General features: G+C 33.0%; 1 protein-coding gene across 2 annotated transcripts in view; it reads left to right on the forward strand.

Annotated features, from left to right (window-relative positions):
- Positions 1-18,590, forward strand: part of LOC132696039 (uncharacterized) — a 228,559-nt gene that overhangs the window by 83,335 nt on the left and 126,634 nt on the right. The window lies entirely within an intron of this gene.

The following is an 18,590-nucleotide window of genomic DNA, read 5'->3' on the forward strand; positions in this document are numbered from 1 at the left end:
TAATGTGTTTTTAATATATTAGATCAATCTATCTTATGGGCAAATTCAACTTGAAATCGAGCTACCTCAAATAGGGACTGTTTTATTAAGATTTTTAAAAAGGACACTATTATGAATACTACTCTTAAAATACAGTCCGCAGGGCACAGTTCTTGTCGGCTAATATTTTAAATACGGCGCTGCCTTATGGTACACGTGCTTAAATGAACGGTACCTTCCCCTTTACAACAGACGGATCTTAAACTCATTCCGAAGTCAAAACCATAAAAGGTTGTAAAAACAATGTTATTTCTAATCTAACAAATAACGAATTAAGCTGCTTGGCCGCTGTTTTGGTCCATGATTCTGGGGTTTTTCTGCAGGAGGAAGTTATGCAAAGTAATTCCCTTTTACAAATCGGGGAGTAAAAGTAGTATGGACAATTAAAGGCTTACAGGCCAGTAAGCAAATTTAGAATTGATTATTGAAACTAGACTAAAGGGTTTTCTTGACAAATATATTCTACCGAACAATTTACAGTTTGATTTTACTGAAAAAAGTAGCCTAAGAATTGATATGATTAATTTTATATCGAGTAATTTTGATGGAAAACATGCTGTTTTTATTGCCTATTGCTGTTTGAAACCCTGTATTATGGAAATTGAGAGCTATTTTGGTCTCATATAAGCTCTTTCTGAAGACAATTACACACCCTTAATTTTCAGTTTATAAGAGGATGGACTAGAGGCACAGTCGCTACTTTGATTTTGAGGATGATACAGTTCTTTTGTATTGAGGTTCTAATATAAATAATCTGGAACCAATAGTAAACGTTGATTGTCAGTGTCCATGATTTACAAGTTTGGTGATCGGTTTTATTTTAATGATTTTTTTTATCTCGGTAATTGATCTCTCTGCGTCTTTTGTGGAACTGAATTTTTGCAAGCGCTTGCACAGACGTATTTTGCAGGTTTTGTTTTTCTACGGTTATACCTGCTATAGCAACGTTTTTGCATGGTATCAATTGATTTTTTGGGAAATCGGATTATCACACTTTTTTAACACATTTTTCATTTTAACAACCAAACGTGAATGTTTTTAATAGTTTTAACGTTCACTTTCCTAATATTGTTAATTTTAAAGTTTAGTCGCACAACGATATAATTAAGAAAGGTATTTTTATCCCGTGCAACCGAATCAAAATATAATTATTTAAATAGGCTATTTATTAAATCGTCGGGACACAGACGGTGGCTTTACCACTGTGCTTCTGCGCTATCTTTTAACACCAGTGACTGGCTGTACCGTTTCACGTTCGTGCCATCTGTATCTGTCCTCGGAGTAACCTATTAATAACTCAATTTAGTAAAATACCTACTGTTATTAACTGATTAATAATACCTATACATAATTAAGCAGTCGTAAACTGTTTTTGCATTTGTTTAATTACTTCGAAATTCAATTTAAAAGCAAATAACTTTGTGTTGCTTGGAATTTATTTGGATAATATTTAAATTTGCTGTTATTTTTGCCGTTTTTAAAAATAAGCTAGCAAATAATTATATAAAATGTAGTGCTAGTTGTTTCTTAGACTAAATTTTGATAAAATGCGATCGTACGCCATTTGAAGCTTTTTAAGCTGTTAAGTTTTTATGGTTATAAGTTTGCCTCAAAGCCAAATACCCATAGCACAACGGTTCTCCATATATATCAAATTATTAGCTTTCTTTTATCAATATGATCATTAGTTGAACACTTTGACACCAGAACTCCAATGTCTAAAGCTTAAGTTCCAAAATTGTTTAATATCCTGTTTCTACTTTCTACTAGAAAATAACGTATTATGCACGGAGCAAGCGTACAGAAAGTATCATTGTAGGACGCTGTACTGTTTTCTTTTTTGTTAAAAAGCCTACAATATGGATAGGTCTAGTTTGTTGCATAAACACTAATGATAATTTCAAGTTTTTTTAGTAGTTGGTAAGTGTATTCTACAATACGCCTTGTTTGCGTTATCGTGTAAAAAATACAAACATTACAAAATCTTTTGATTCTTAGGTAATCAGTGTTGCTGGGATTATTTAAAAAAAAAACAAATTTTCAAGTGGAAATATAATTACCCGATTTTCGAGTTTAATATAAATACCGAATGAAAAGAAAATTATTTTATTTTGTACAAAAAATGGTTGTATATAAAAAAAATTGTTTGGAGGAAAAATATTGTCGGCGAAGTTTTTGTAATTATCGCAAACGAAACAAAAATCTGAGTAAATTTATAACTGGTTCGCAATCCCATTTGGAGTTTATAAAGTTGTTCGGCTACGGACAAATTAAAATCACGCGGCGCTTTTCTGCACAGAATTCGTTTGATTTGATGAAAATTTTATCGTTAATTTTGCTCCGGTAGGGGATCGGCAGTAGGTATTCCGGTTCCTAAATATTATAGGCCGGGGTTTCCTTCGGGTTATAACAGCAATATTATTTAAGCATGCAATCAATCTCGTGACGAAAAGGGCGAGGTGATTTAATTTGATTGGTAATCTTTCATCCATCATACTGCGGAATTCCTATAAGCAACGGGGCGCAGCCGTAAGCAAATATTTAACGTAATTTGAGAACTATTACAATATAAATTCTAGACTTACGTTATTTTGGTTAGTTTAATGAGCGCAGTTGTAAGAAAAGAAAATAATAATTTTTGCATAATTAATGATACATAGTGAAACTGTATATCCTTTTCGTAAGAATCATTTAATCAATCTTACTTTCGCTTAAAAGTAAATAATAACTGAGTTAGTTTTTGAAAAATAGCACGAATACATTCACTCTCCAAAATCTACCAATAACATCCGCCATAGTGTTTGATCAGTGGATTGGATATTTTTGTCTAACCAACTAACCAAAACGCACTCATGACTAAAGTGTCTCTTATTAAATTGTTGCATAATATATTATTTGCTACTCTCTACTCTAAAATGCTCAATTGTGTACAGCCGTTACCAAGGTGTCACTTTAAAATGTCAGCTTCATTGAACTCTGTCGCGAGCCATTTTGGGAGTTTGCATCCCATATCTACAAATTATTAAACTCTGAAACTATTAATGCGAATACATGCAAAATAAAAAAAAATACAATTATGAAGTGTAATTTTATCAAAACTATCTATGATTAATAATTTATGTTGCTTTTGTATATGTTTTATTGTTTCATTTTATTTTATCTTCGATGCTTAATTTGATATGATCATATGTCTGTATATTTATTTTATTTGACGTTTAAATAAGTATCTTCGGACTAAACATATTGCAAATATTTTTTTGCTAACGGATCTGTGTGTTTTATTATATTTATTACTAGATAATTTTTAAAATTTGTAGTTTGTTTCGAAATTTTTTAATGGGAGGAAAACGTCGAAATGAAATACCGACTCATGTTTCGCTGTCTGATTTTAAATGTTTCCCTTCGTTTTATTGTAGCGTTTTATCTGGTAATAGACTGGTGCCGATTTACAGATAACGTCCATAGTTGGCACGCAAGCTGTGTTTTATTGCGAACAATAAAGTTCTTTGTTTTCGTGTTGTGTTGTTAAATTTCATTAAAATTGACATATACAATCTATTTGTATAAGTAAATACATTCCTTATTGATTGACTCTTATTTGCTTATATCCACGGTGAGTCGAAACCAAAAGTAAAAGCTCGTAACCTTGTGGATGTTTATAGCATTTTTATGTATGACGTTTCGTTAAGAAGATACAGACATTTTTACTATATATGTTAAAAAGAGTAAGAGGAAAAAATTTAAAATGAATTTACACAAACGTTGTTCACAATCTGAAGTAGTGTCAGAGATTTTCTAAATAATTCGCCAATGCTGCATCTGTAATTTACTATTATGGCATATTTTTCGAAAAATCACAGAACGCTCGCGCTAATAATTTTGAGATGATCTGCTTGGCTTCTGAAATTTTAAAAAGCATTTTATTTGAGTTTTGAAATGTTGAATGCGTTTGAAATCGACGATTTTAAGTTTCAGTAAAAATTCTGGACCTTTTCGACAAACATTCAGTAGTAGTTAGTTGTGGTAAGACGAATCCAAAAATGTCCTGACTATCATAAATAAATAGGTGGCTGCGTACTTTTTCAATAGTCGGTATCGTTAGTTATTTATTTAATATATTTTACAATTTATCGGAAACATATGTTATTATTTTAATAACAAAACGGTAACGCATTAGGATGATACAGAGATTTCAATTCGATTTTGCATTTTAAGCATTTTTTAACATAGCTGCTAGTAAATGAGCTCTGACTGTTATGGTGAACAACTTCAAATTAATATTTTCAGCATTTGTTGACCCAAAATTAAAAATTAAACTATAAGGTTTGTAAAACTAAAAATTTAGATACGTAGAACCATAAATTACTAATGTGATTAATTTCCAGATAATTTTATAATTATTATTCTCTCTCACACCACGCACATAGGACTTGATTGCTTTTTGTACTTAAGTTTACCGTATTCTATGAAAATCCTCTTAGCCACGTTAATAGCATTAATTATTAATAATATTTAACCAAAGCAAATTTGAAAGTGTGCGCGGTTACTGTTTGAACAATACCCCGAACCACATTTACATTTCGGTAAGCTTGTTACGATGAAGTTCAAGTTATTATTAGGAAATTAAGCTTGCTATAGGACATAGTACATAGCGCACTTTTTGAAAATTTACTGATATTTATTCAATGGAATAAAATTTTTCGTTGATTTAATTATAAGCAATATTAAATTAGTTATATTGATCAATGTCTGTTGTGTAGGCGTCATTTTCTTTAACGCAGTTCAAACAGCAATTTAGCAATTGAATTTCTTGTACTTTTTCCTTCAACCAAATGATCTATTATCTCGCGTCTTAATTGAAGCCGAATTGATTACAAATTTTGAAGTTTTCTATTTCAATTAGATTTGAATTAGAAAATATCTTTGAAAGTTGAAGTATTTAAGCGTAGTAAAATTATTAATTCGATTTTTGAACTCTATTCTTGAATTTCAAAAAGGTGAGTAAAAAAATAAAAGTATGTATTTGCTCCTTTTTTAGGAAATTTGCATAAAAAATATAAACAATATAAATAAGTATTAAGAACATGGTGGAAATAAATGTCGATAACTCTAAGGCGGCTTAATATCTAAGGATGATCTTTATCTATTTCTGAATTCTGTCTACAGTAAACGCCTCTTCCATTTCATACAAAATCTCTTCTTTTGTTTCATTTTTTTTTCGTTTTATCCCTTTCTGCGAATATTAAAACTGTGTACATCCTATAGTAAATATAATATTGTTTCAGAATTCTACAGTACCAAGTAAATATCACGAATTATTTTATAAACGTCCCTATTACTGAAGTTTTCGTGAATTTTTTAATCAGTTGCTTAGTTGTTTGATCAGAGCAGCCCAAACTTTTTAATCACACTTTCTTTACATGTTTGTTATATAAAACTTCATGATCGTGGACCACCAAATAAAAAAAAATATATTTTACATAGACATGACAGGAGTTGCGGTTTCCCACCATTTCCCATTTCTAACTTTGGTTGTAATGGAGTAGTTTTATTTATGAGTAGTTAATTCTGCAACTTATATTTGGATATGTGAAAGTTAGGTGATTTCAATATAAATGCAGTTTTGAACAGATAAAAGCTAATGTTTTTATGCATAGTAATTTTTTTAAATCTACTATCGTATTAATTGTTATATACATATTGTTTTGGTTAAAAACCTAGTTTTTTAATTTTATTTATATATAGCAAAATTAATGAAAGGGAGAAAAGAAAAATAGCACCATTCAATGATGCATGGTGCATGGTACTCCGTTTAAAAATGAATTCTCCCTCAAAACTTTATTAAAAGCCGCTTTTGATATCACATGCATAATGCATAATGCTAAATCTCTTGCAAAAATCTTTATCTCGGATCTAGAATCTATTGAAACCGGATGAGTGTTCTAAAAGGGAACAATGGTAAGTCCACCGTTACTGAACGTTGCATTGATTAATGTAGCTGGGAATTGATACTGTCGGTTTAGATTCCCAAATCAGGCATTTCTATTTTGCGGGTCATTATGATGTTATTATTTGTGTAAATTTTATGCTTAAGAAAGTGGCGTTTCAGCATGATTGAATCCGTATTGGTTAAATTCTTGAATTAATTTACAACAAATTAACATCATGGTTTTGAACTCTGGGGTATAGAGAAACTACAATAAAATAAAGTCGCCTGCATTGCCATTATAATAATAAAATTTATCGCGAGAGAAATCCTAAAATTTAAATATCCGCCAAGGAGAAAAAGTGAAGCAATGTCGATGGAAATGCCTCGAGACGCTGCTTTTCTGTATTCTCACCGACGCGACCGACAACGTATATAAAACTTCGTGTTTCGAGCAAATGTAAATACAATGCGAAAAAGATTGCATTCTGTCCCAGCCACTTTGATTGATGACTGTGCCACAAAAAGCTTTTTATAAACACGTTTTACTTTGCATAATGATTTCCACGGATATTCGCTGCCGGTTGTATTGAAATTTCCATTATACCTGTCGTCGTATGACGGAAACTTGTACGGCCCAAAAGTTAGATACATCTGTGTTTGTTTTTTGCTTTCAACAAATTACCAGCCGCCTTATTGCCTTTTTTGATTCAAAAAATATACTAATTAAATCAACCGGTGACCATGGTGGGGTAATTTTTTTTAATATTAGGTGGTGAGGTGGAATCGTATTAACCCCAGTTCAATATAGTTTTGTTTTAATTTAATTAATTGATGTTGTTTCTAACGTAAACTGGTTTAAGTAAATTTTAATTAGTTTATAGTATATTATGCAACAAGTGCGGTAAACGGCATTTGAGTCGCGAGTTTATAACGAGTGACCTAAAAAGCTTACTAAACGTGTTGCATATTTTTTTTTTCATTTTGTGTTATTAGATGAGTACTTAGCAAACTAACAATTATCCGTAAGGTAACCGTTTTGTGACCAGCAACATGTCAACGTTTACGTTTGCGAAATTTAGCTGCCTATGTGTTAATTTATTTAAGTTATATGCTGTGATATACCTATCCTGATAAATTTGTGTCTTTGGAGCCTAGAATAAGACGTGAAGTAAACGTCAAAACGTCAGCAATTTTTTGAAAAAAGGGGGGGTTTCATTTTTGTTACTGCAGTTATAGAACCTGCTAACTTATGTTGTATTTTTATTTACTATTTATTTAAAAATGGCCCTAATAACATCTAATTTCTACATTTTATTTCGTAAATCAATACGATGCTTTTCCTACGATTGCAAAAAATAAATGTGTTTTGATTACGTTTAATCTTTCAACTTTGACACGGCTGAAAACGAAATTATTTCAGATATCGTTTGAAAAGTTTACACACTGTTGTGAAATTTTGTGAAATGTGAAATTGTGAAATGTTATCATTGTCAATTATAATGCAACAAAATTGAATCCATTCAGTTTTCGTCAGTCGTATAATTTTTTTTTCCTTTTTAGTCGTCTAATACAAAATATCGAATTAGATAGAGAAATAGAATTATCATTGTCCGCTGCCTAGCATGACATTTTTTTGTCCAGCACTACACAAAAGACTTCTTTGAGATAAATCTGTTTCTGCAGAAATCACGTTAATAAAAAGTGATTTTTGTTATCACCCAGTCAGTCGGAGCTGTTTATCGAAATAAAACGTTTCTATTTGGCTACCCCTCAGGGAGAACTATTTCCCTTATAGAAATACGTGTAGCACTAAGCCACAGTTTATCTAATTTAAGGATGGAAACTTTCTGGCAGAAGTAATAGGCACGATACTAAAAATGTTTTTCGTTCAGAATGGTTTCGGAATCCCAAGGGTATCCGGTCGAATATAATGGAAAATGTCGAGGTTGTGTGTGTGTGTTTATATATATATATATGAAACTTCGGCGTTCGGCCAACGAAACTTCGCAAGAGATTCAATATTAACGGTAAGTTCCGGCTATAGTAAAAACTGCGAAACAAATAAAAATGATTTGGAGAACTTCGCTGTGGTGCAAATGATCTTATTATACAGAAATGAGCCGCGTGATATTATCCCCAAATGATATTCGTATAAGTAAGAATAATAGGTATGTTTTGTTATTATGTGAAGGCGAACTAATTGCAAAAAATGCTGAAAGTACTGGCAAAGTATGTAAGGATTAAGTTCCTGCTCGCGCTGCGGAGGAAGAATTTTACCTTAACTGTGCCTTTGGGCTGCTCAGTTGAATGCGGGAAGGGCGTGCTTCGAATTTTTCCGACTGGGGATTTGAATTTTATTAGGCACCAATCCTTATATAACAAAAATGGAAGTCGGAAAAAAAAAACAAACCCACCTTCGGTGATTAATGAAGGCAAACTGGGAACGAGAGAAAAACAAGAAAATTAATATAACCATATTTAATAACAAATGAAACCACCCGCAATTGCGCAAACCTCTTGGCAAAGCTCTGTCTACTTGTTCTCCCCGGGGTGGTCGTAAGCACTCCTGGTAGCTGGGGCTGTTCACCTGGCGGCGGACCTTGTCACTCGACTAGCTGGTGACTGATTATGTCGTGTCAGTTTTCATCAGATTCTTGCCACGCGTTGAGTGCGATTATGCAACTCGGACTGTAGTTTTCCGGATTCCGGAGAATGACGAAACAGCAGCATCTAATACCAGGGTGAGATTTTGAGATGTGCGGGGAGACTTTGGATTAACAATATAAAAAAAACTATGCACTAATTCTTGCTTACAAATTGCAAACTTAAAAGCTAACAAGACTTCCAGTAATATTTTAAATTTGGCCAAATGCAAAAATTATCAATATAGAACTGATTTTATGAAATTCGTTAAAACATTAAATCAAAGAGAACCGATATTTGAATCTGATCAAAGATATCCAAAGTTATTATTAAGAAAATGTAAGAGGGAAGAAAAAAATAATAATAACAATAGCAAAGGTAATAAGAGTAAAATGTCAAAATTCAAACAATTGGTGTTTTTACATGGCTTTAAGTACACCAATACTCGCAATAAAAAAAAGATGGACAGTAAAAAGTGATTACGGCATATAATAGATAAAAATAGCTGTCGAAAACCCGACCTGAACAAAGAGATGTTTCTGCCCACCAATTAAATGCAAAAGATACGTGCGGGTATTTTAAAAGTGGCCACTTAACAATTAATATCGAATAAGCATAAAAATAACAACTTACCTGCAGGTATCCTCTTTGAAGATCCTGACAAAAACGTCAAGCTTGTCTGGTTTTCGTTTAACCAAGGGGTCCACAATCTAGCAATGAGCCCAGAAATTCGCCTCGTGGTAAATCACAGCAACGGTAAGATATGGCTTTTCCTTGGCTATACTCTAAAATAGTACCGGAAGTTTCAGCGTTCGATTATAAATTTTAAAGAAAATCAAAGAAATATATACGACAGTAGAAGGCCACGTAAAATACCAAATCAATTACAGCTGTTTTTGGCTACCTTAGAATTGCAATACAAAAAGGGATTATTTATCAAATTCTGAAAACTATTAAAGAACAAAACAACAAAAATCAAAAATAGATATTAAATCAGATATTAATCTCGCCACCTTGCATAAAATTCCATTCAGCTGAACCCTTTTAAAGCTGCCCAATTGCTAGTTGAACCTTCTTCGAAGAGAGCAGCAAAGGAAAAAGAACTAGCGAAAAACTTCATCTGATCTCATCGCAACGATCATTCATTCCGTCGATTAGGTTAATTCAGGGAGCGCAGAATAAAAACAATGCCTCGCGGTTAAAAGGTTAGAGTGCGTCACAAGGAATTTTACAAACGCAATGTGTTGCGGAATTTGAATATCGACGAACCGAAAATTTAATGAATGACTAACCGTGTGGCGAAATTTATTTCGTTACAAATATCAGGAGGAACGATTAGAATATACTAGGTCCGGTTCTGTTTGCGATCAAAGAAACTCAGGGATATGGTCTGTTCATGGACATAAGAAAGTGACCAATTGCTTTTGAACGGATTATCCAATTATTAATTATTAATTGATAATTAATAATTAATAATTGATCATTAGTAATTAATAATTAATTAATTAATAATAATTTTGTTGCATTGTATGTTATTGTCCACCCTTGGATAATCCGTTCAAAAGCAATTGGTCACTTGCTTGTATCTATGAACAGACCATACCCGAATAATAGTCTGCTTCCAATGCTCGCTATTCAAGAGAACGACTGGAACATTCGACACATATCACGAGACAGCTCTGCGACCTATAAAAGAGAGCATCGCTCCATTGAAAGTTATATAAATAATAGACGTTATATAATTTATTAGTATATAGAATGTAACAGCGCGATTATCATAGCTGAGTTGAGTTTGATACTCAAATATTTATTAACAATGTGGCAACGTTTCATTGACACCTATGTCAGTCTCATTCTTATGTTATGTTTTGCAAAGTTCCTCATTGAAAAGTGACCACATTCATATCGTTCGCAACTGCAAGCTGTTCTTTCTTCTAACGGGATATTTCATTTGCTTACTATGTGCTAGTTTTTCACTAAGATGTCTGAGGTCTGAGGCATGAATTTTCAAAAAATGGTACCCAGTTAATCATTTGTACTAAATTTGCACCAGTTGCAAAAAGTTAAATTTTTGGTTTTCACAAAAAAATGAAAATCTGAATTTATCCGTCACATTTGCCAAATATCAACTTAGTTTTTAAACGGAATACTATGTCGATTACCGATAAACAACTACCTCCTTCCGGTTTCGACATTGTTTAATTCCCTTCGAGGCATAGCAGGTCTTTTCTTTCCGAAATTTTTGGCCACTGGAGACTTCCCTTGAGATGGAATCAAAGTGTCGTCTTCCTGTAGTAAATTAGTAAGTGACCATCTTTGTCCATACAGTTGTAAAGGTTAGCAGAAGATTTTATTCGGTCCTGAGCTTCTGTTTAAAATAAGTGACGGTTCCAAGTTGTGTAAAAGTCATCTACTTTGTCCTAATTTATAATAGGGTCTACTGCCAGAGGGATGGTTTTTCTTCTACGAATGCATGTACCGTTTGTAGTGATTCGGAAACTTTTGCTTGGTGCGATCTTCGCAATCCTGCTCTACGTTTTATTGAAACGATTCATAATTAGACTAGTGGCAGATATTTATAAGACATTTTGTATCCGTTTTGTTATGTACAATGCCGTACTTGTCAAAATTTTGGACATAATTCAATATTGAAACAACAAATATTTTGAGTTCCTTATAAGACTCTGATAAAGAGTTTTGGTTAGTTGAAATAGCTACAAAACCGAAGAGATTTTGTCCGTATGGCTTAAATTTTGACGTTTGTCAATTCTGACGCCATGTCAGTTAATGTATTCGTGTTGTTTTGCAAAATTGTACCCAAAAACTAAGGGTCATAGAAAAAGTATAGTATGCAACACGTTTGGTAAACTCGTGACTCAAATGCCGTTTACCCCACTTGTTGCATAGTATAAACTATTCATCGTCCTAATATAAAGTTCGTTCCAACATCAAATCACATACAAGTTTGAGACAGGTGACGACGAATTTCATTGCGCAAGTCTTGGTCTCCGTCAGATTGTTCGTGGTGAAGTGAATCTATATATGGAAATTGATATATGCTTTATACACTAAAAAGAAATATTTCATCCGTTAGTAGTTTATCATTTATTTAAATTTCTTCCTGGCGTCGCACGTGTTGTATGATTTTTGTTTGTTTGTGGCTTTTTTAAGTTCAGTCGAACCGTTTTGGATTTTAAACATATTGGCATCGAAGTAATAATTACAAAATTATCTTAAAATTATGTTTTAATTTTTTTCGGTGTTATTAATTGTCAGGTAATAGACAGCCTTATTTTTCATGTCAAACGTTTAAGCTGAAGCAAAAGCATATCCAAATGAGTTAAAATCTGAAAATAACAGCTAAAGTGGCATTTTTCAGGTCTTCAGTGGAAATCAAAAATCTTATGCTTATGAAAAGTGTCCAAAAAAAGTGAACAACGGAAGAACTGGACATGTTTTCCATATATGTGAGAAAATGATAATGATAATATAAAAATTGCCATAATATTTTGACAGAAGCATGAGAAAAACTTTTGCAACGGTGTTCGCAATGTTTCGCAATTGAAAATTGAAAGATTAAAAATATCAAAGCTTTGGACACTTGTTGCGCATTATACTATTTGCAATGAAATCAAAGGTAAAAAATTAAACTTAATTTCTGAAACTGGAAGCTCCATATTGTATGTGTTCAAGTGTTCATCAAACGCTTATCTCATACAGCATTGTTAATTATCCTGACAGTCAAGGAGTTAACAACTCTGTGGGTGAATTGCCAATCCCGGCGGTCTATATAAAGCAATTCGCGAATTTATTCGCCGTTGGTGGCGCTGCTAACAGTAAACAAACGTGACCGTTTGGAAATACTTTTGAACCTTTGACCATTCGTAGTTCTTATCAATTCTTGTGACGTGTATGTGTGAAAACATCTTACGATGAGACTTACTTTTAACGTATTTAAAGTGTAAATGCAAAACGTGTAATTTTACTTTACATACAAGTCTGCAAACTGGCAATATTAAAAATATTTCGTATGACATTAAATTAAGTTTTCAAAAGTCGCATTGCTTGCAGTTGTAAAGCTGGTTTGTCGGTCAGCAAATATATGGATTAGGTAGGTTCAAAGAATTAAATTTTCGCACAAAAACCATTACTAGCAAAATTGCTATTTAAGGTTTCGATTCAGTCTTGTGTTGAGATTTAAAAAATGTAAGATTTTTCTTTAATGTAGACCATTCGAATGTTTCCATAAAGGCACAGAATTGCGAACAATACAAAACGAATTATTTTTTTAAGCAATATCAACATAAACCATACAACGCAAACATGAAACTCGTATGAAAACAATACCGCCCTTCCAGATTTTACCCCCGGAGTATCTTAATATTTTTTCCGCCAGAAATATGATTGTATTGTAAAATCGTCAATTATGCAGCATAAATCGATTCCCTTCTTGCCCTGAGAGTTTTCAAGTCGCTACTTTGACCGTACAACCAAGTGTTTGTGATTATAATTCCATTAGCCTTCGTCGTTTAATTGTTATTTACACAACTCGTATTCCAACCGTTGTAATCCCTGTAACGAATCGAAATTGGTTTTTTGCTTCGTTTTTTTTTTTAGCAAACATATCAGAAAGTTCGAGTAAGCTATGGATTACTGCGGATTTGAAATAATTGCCACGATCAACATGAATGAATTCAATAAAGTTGGAAGTTTGCCAGATTGGATCGAAACAGAAAAGTTTTCGATGGACTCAATAATAAAACACAGTGCGCAGGAGAGGCCAGAATGTAGGATACTATCGATCATTTTACTGTTCGCCGTTTTATTAAAATCAAACAATTTTGTTGACGGTTGTGTTTGGAATTTTGACGAAGTCGAATGATGAACGAGCTTTTCTAATGGAACTTGCCATTCTTTACAATATAAGCGGTTCAATAGTCTTAATTTGTATTTGATATGATTGTATCCAAGACTATTAGTGTAATATTTTGGCATTCGAAACTTTATGAACTTTTAGCAATCCTTCCGGTGATTAAGGTCAAAAACCTAAGCGTCAAAGTCGACCGTAACAAACAACCCCAACTGAAATCCTCTAACCTACCGCCATAGTTTACTGAACGCCGTGTTGACAAACCGATTAATAACGTTGAGATACGAAACGAATGAAAAGTCCGGATCGTTACGCCACGTATACACGACGACAAAGCAGATTTCCGGACGGTATATTAAAATCGCAAACCCGCATACCCCAACACGCCCAAATGGGAGTTTACCGCGGCGGGTGGTGTTCGGCTCCGCCGGCGTCAAAGACCACAAGGAAACAATGAGTTTCGAAAATACCGTTTCCCTTTTTGGGGGTTTTCGCGAGATTTAATTAAATTCCACGGCAGACATCGCTTGATCGCAGAGTTTTCGCATCGAGTTGCGATATTTTCCGAAAGTATGAACCGACGAATTTTAAATTAAAGTAATCTAAAAAATCCAGATTATAATGCTGATTGATTGATTGATTAACTATCTCAGTTAAAATATAGTGTCAAAAATTTATATTTTTTTGGTGACTAGGATAAGTTTTGAGGTATTCAATTTTCAAAATCATATATTTTTAAAGTAAAAGTCCCTCTGTTAGCTAGCTATGTATACGCATTACCGATCCAAATATCGAGAGAAGTGGTTTATGATCTATCTGTAATATGAACTTTCGATCATAAATAATGCCATGAAATAGTTTTACGTTACGTTTTACAAGGATCGACTCTGGTCAGTACTGATATTTCGAACTTACGTTATCTAAGAACACAACCTTTCAGTATCACTAACCGTTATCAAGTAAAAACCGTTAAAAACGTTTTTAGACAATGGAAGTTTAAAAAATTGACTATGAAGTGAATTATTTTTACAGAACCATTAAAATATCTGTGTACAAAATAGAACTTTCAATACAATATTTTTGACCATGCTTTGACTACATCGTTTTTTGATATTTCTTCAGAAGTACGTCAATTTGTTGCGCCTGATAAGTTTTTGATAAAACTTCATCGCACCGAGATATAATTTCACATTCGTAACAGTAGGCCTACACTGTTTTATTTTTACATGGAATCCATTTTCTTTTAATGTACCTGAAACCAGAATTAATAAAAAAATTTCATGGTCTACTATATTTTCGACGGCGCATCTAGATGGCCCACATGGTAGACGTGAATAAGTGTCCTTGTTTTAATATTTTCTATTTGTATATGGATATTCAGCCGATAGAATGCTTTTTAAGAACATAAACAAGGCCATTTACAAAACTTCTATATTTTGACATGTCAAAACTTATAATTTCCTGAAAATCTGAACTTTTAGTTCTTCTTTATTTTGATAAATGGATTTTCATCAAGTAAAAGCCACCTCACTTCAATACCGTATGTTATTTATTTAATTAGTGAATATTATTGGTTGAAACGGTTGTAGCCTATATAAGTATTCGGTCATGAAAGGAAAGTCGTGAGAATAATTGTCTACTGACGGGTCACTGCAAGCTAAAGATGCACTTAAGTTAAGTTGGAGTGGAAGAGAACGCTAAATGCAGATTCAATAGGAGGAGCAAACGGCCTGTTTCGGTGCGGTTCGGTCAACGTTTAATTTTTATGGGAATCCGTCCGGAAGATGAGATTTCAATAACACACTTTTTTGATTTTAGAGGAAAAAACTGAAAAGCCGGATATGTTAACTTATAAACATTAATACGATTGCAATGAAAACATTCACGTGTAAGTAAATCTCCCTGCAAATTGAAATAAGGTTTCAGAAAAGAAAAATATTGGCAAAACTATGAAAACCGCGTAAGTTTTTGCTACACTAGATACAAAACTATTTATTCCTATATATTATATATATATATATATATATATATATATATATATATATTCACGTATTGATTCACGGATGGAAAAATGTGATGACACTATATTCCGGGATATCATCCGTTCGCTCGTTGAACTCCGACTGGAATCCTGCATCCGACTGGAATCCTGCAAATCTTGCATCCGACTGGAATCCTGCAGACGTTTCGCCAAAATCTCACTTGGCATCTTCAATGCTCGCGCTCCGCGTTCGAAGTGTTTTCGGAGCGCGAGCATTGAAGATGCCAAGTGAGATTTTGGCGAAACGTCTGCAGGATTCCAGTCGGATGCAAGATTTGCAGGATTCCAGTCGGATGCAGGATTCCAGTCGGAGTTCAACGAGCGAACGGATGATATCCCGGAATATAGTGTCATCATATATATATATATATATATATATATATATATATATATATATATATATATATATATATATATATATATATATATATATATATATATATATATATATATATATATATATATATATATATATATATATATATATATATATATATATATATATATATATATATATATATATATATATATATATATATATATATATATATATATATATATATATATATATATATACTCACGTATCTCGCGCTCCGAAGTGTTTTCGGAGCGCGAGCATTGAAGATGCCAAGTTAGATTTTGGCGAAACGTCTGCAGGATTCCAGTCGAATGCAGGATTTGCAGGATTCCAGTCGGAGTTCAACGAGCGAACGGATGATATCCCGGAGTATAGTGTCATCACATTTTTCCATCCGTGAATCAATACGTGAGAATATCATATATATATCCCACAGCTCATCTTATAATTTGATAAAAATACCACATAGATCATCAAAATAGTATATTATGGAACAAGTTTTATAAACGCCCTTATAGTCATGAATTTGGCACGAGCGAAGCGGGCGGTTAATAAACGAGATAAGTTTATCAATGTGTTGGTTACTTTAAATGTTTGTGAAGCAGCATGAATAACATTCGCTGAGTGACGTGAGCATAACGTAAAATTTATCGAAAAGATTCGATTGCTGTAAAAATCGTAATTAAAGCACCGAAAATCTGACCTCTTAAAATATCATTTTTGGCAAGCTTGCATTATTTGGTATTTTAGAGTAGAGAATTTTTTGTATTAAAATTCATATGTTTAGTTGGAAACATATTTATCAAAAACTTAAATACTTAACTGATACTTAAAGTACGATGCCCAAAAGAACGAAAACAAACAGGATTGCCGAATTCGGGATCCCGATCTTAATAAACCCGAAATCCCTAGTGGGGAGAAACCCACGAGTTAAAACAAAATGCCTCGTAATCCTCCCGAATTCGCACACCACATTCTTGGGCGTCTTATCATTCTTCTTCAACTAGGCGATCACACGTATCGTCGAACTTTCGGCGGCGGAAACCTGAAAACGCCCCCCGCAAACTAATTCATCTCGTCCAACATGGCTTCTTTGCAATGCATGAAGGTAGAGGACGGGGATAAAAATATCGATCCAATACTCATCCAATTATGGGAACTTCTTATGAACAGACACTGTTTTTTTTATTAAACCATAATTATTGTGCGTGTATATTTCCAGATTAGGTTAAGTTAGCTTGGAGAGGCTAAAACCGAAGAAGCAGAATCTGGTCGGATTCAAGTATCGGAAAAAAACTGAAGCCATTACTCTTGACAAAACTCCGAAACCACAGTTTAATTGTTTGATTGACAGTAGGCGATTTAGGTTCGGTTCTCTTAATTGTAATGCGTTTTTTTACTTTCTAAATTAAAGGTAATTAAGTAGGCTTGTTGTAGGCAATTATAATATTTAGTATTAATACGCACTGAGTGTAACACACAGCTCAATCTAGACTTAGATTTGTACATATGATTTTGGCAGGATTTTGCTATTGAAATGTGCACGTGGTATTTTGGGATTATTGGATTGGATTATTCGATTCTCTTATGTTGGTTTTTAAAAACAGCTAAAATCAAACCTTTTATTTGACAGATGTACCTCACCTATACTCAGAAATATAGGCACAAAAAACAAATACCGAAACCCAACAAAAGAACATAATTACAACCTATAGACTTTTTCCAGAAATTATTCGTGTTATATCAGGGAAAAAAGCTGAAAACAAAAATCTTAAATATGTTTTAAAATAGGAGTTTTATTCGTTGAATGAATTTTTTAGTAGTAGGTATATTAACTCCATTTTTGTAATGAAATGTTCTGTTCTTTTTTAGAATTATTTTTATTGCTACTTTAGAGCACTTTATTTATTTAACGATCTATAAGGAAGCTGATTTAAATAAAGCAAGATATTCATGTAGATGCTACAGCATTGCAAACTTCAAAATATTTTTAGATCAATAGAACATCCCCCGCTTAGACCCGGCAGCGCAGTTCGAAGTAAATCCGCTTATCTAATGCGCGGTCTATTATTACATGGGGTGCAGTGATTTGTTTGGAACAAGATCATGTTCAATGTTTTTTGGCGTCCTCTGAGCTGTGATATTCGAAAAGATGTGCCCCATAATGCCTTGTCCCCACAGCTTCCTCGCAGAAATATTTTTTTTAAATATCCAACGCTTTTGTTGATAGAATCGCTGCGTTACCACACGATAAACACTGTCGTTCCTTTAAAAGTATTATTACGTTGTGGGATTTGTGCTTCGTTTTGCTATTCAGCCTTTTATTCAAATGAAATATGAAATTAATGCCAACAACGAATTCATGGATATAATATTTTGCATTAAATAGTGAGTTTTAATTATTTTCATTTTTTATTCCAAATGATATTCATGTACCTTGTCAAAAATGTTGTGATTTTGTAAAATGTACAAAAAAAGACGAAAATTCCTCATCTACTGCCTCATGGGAGTTAAGGAATTGACAGTTGTAAAGTATAATAATAATAGGGTGTGCATGATAGTGAGTTCTTATTTTTAGTAGAATATTCATGCACTTAATTCATGTCAGCGTTGCTGCAAGGCATCAAAAGGAATTACTAAGTGATCTTTATTTAAAAAATAGGTTTTAAATCTCGCGCATGTGTATGTTGAATGGATCTCCTCAAAATGT

This window comes from Cylas formicarius, unplaced genomic scaffold, assembly GCF_029955315.1.
Source record: "Cylas formicarius isolate icCylForm1 unplaced genomic scaffold, icCylForm1.1 PGA_scaffold_1__22_contigs__length_36826433, whole genome shotgun sequence".
Classification (NCBI taxonomy): Eukaryota; Metazoa; Arthropoda; class Insecta; order Coleoptera; family Brentidae; genus Cylas; species Cylas formicarius.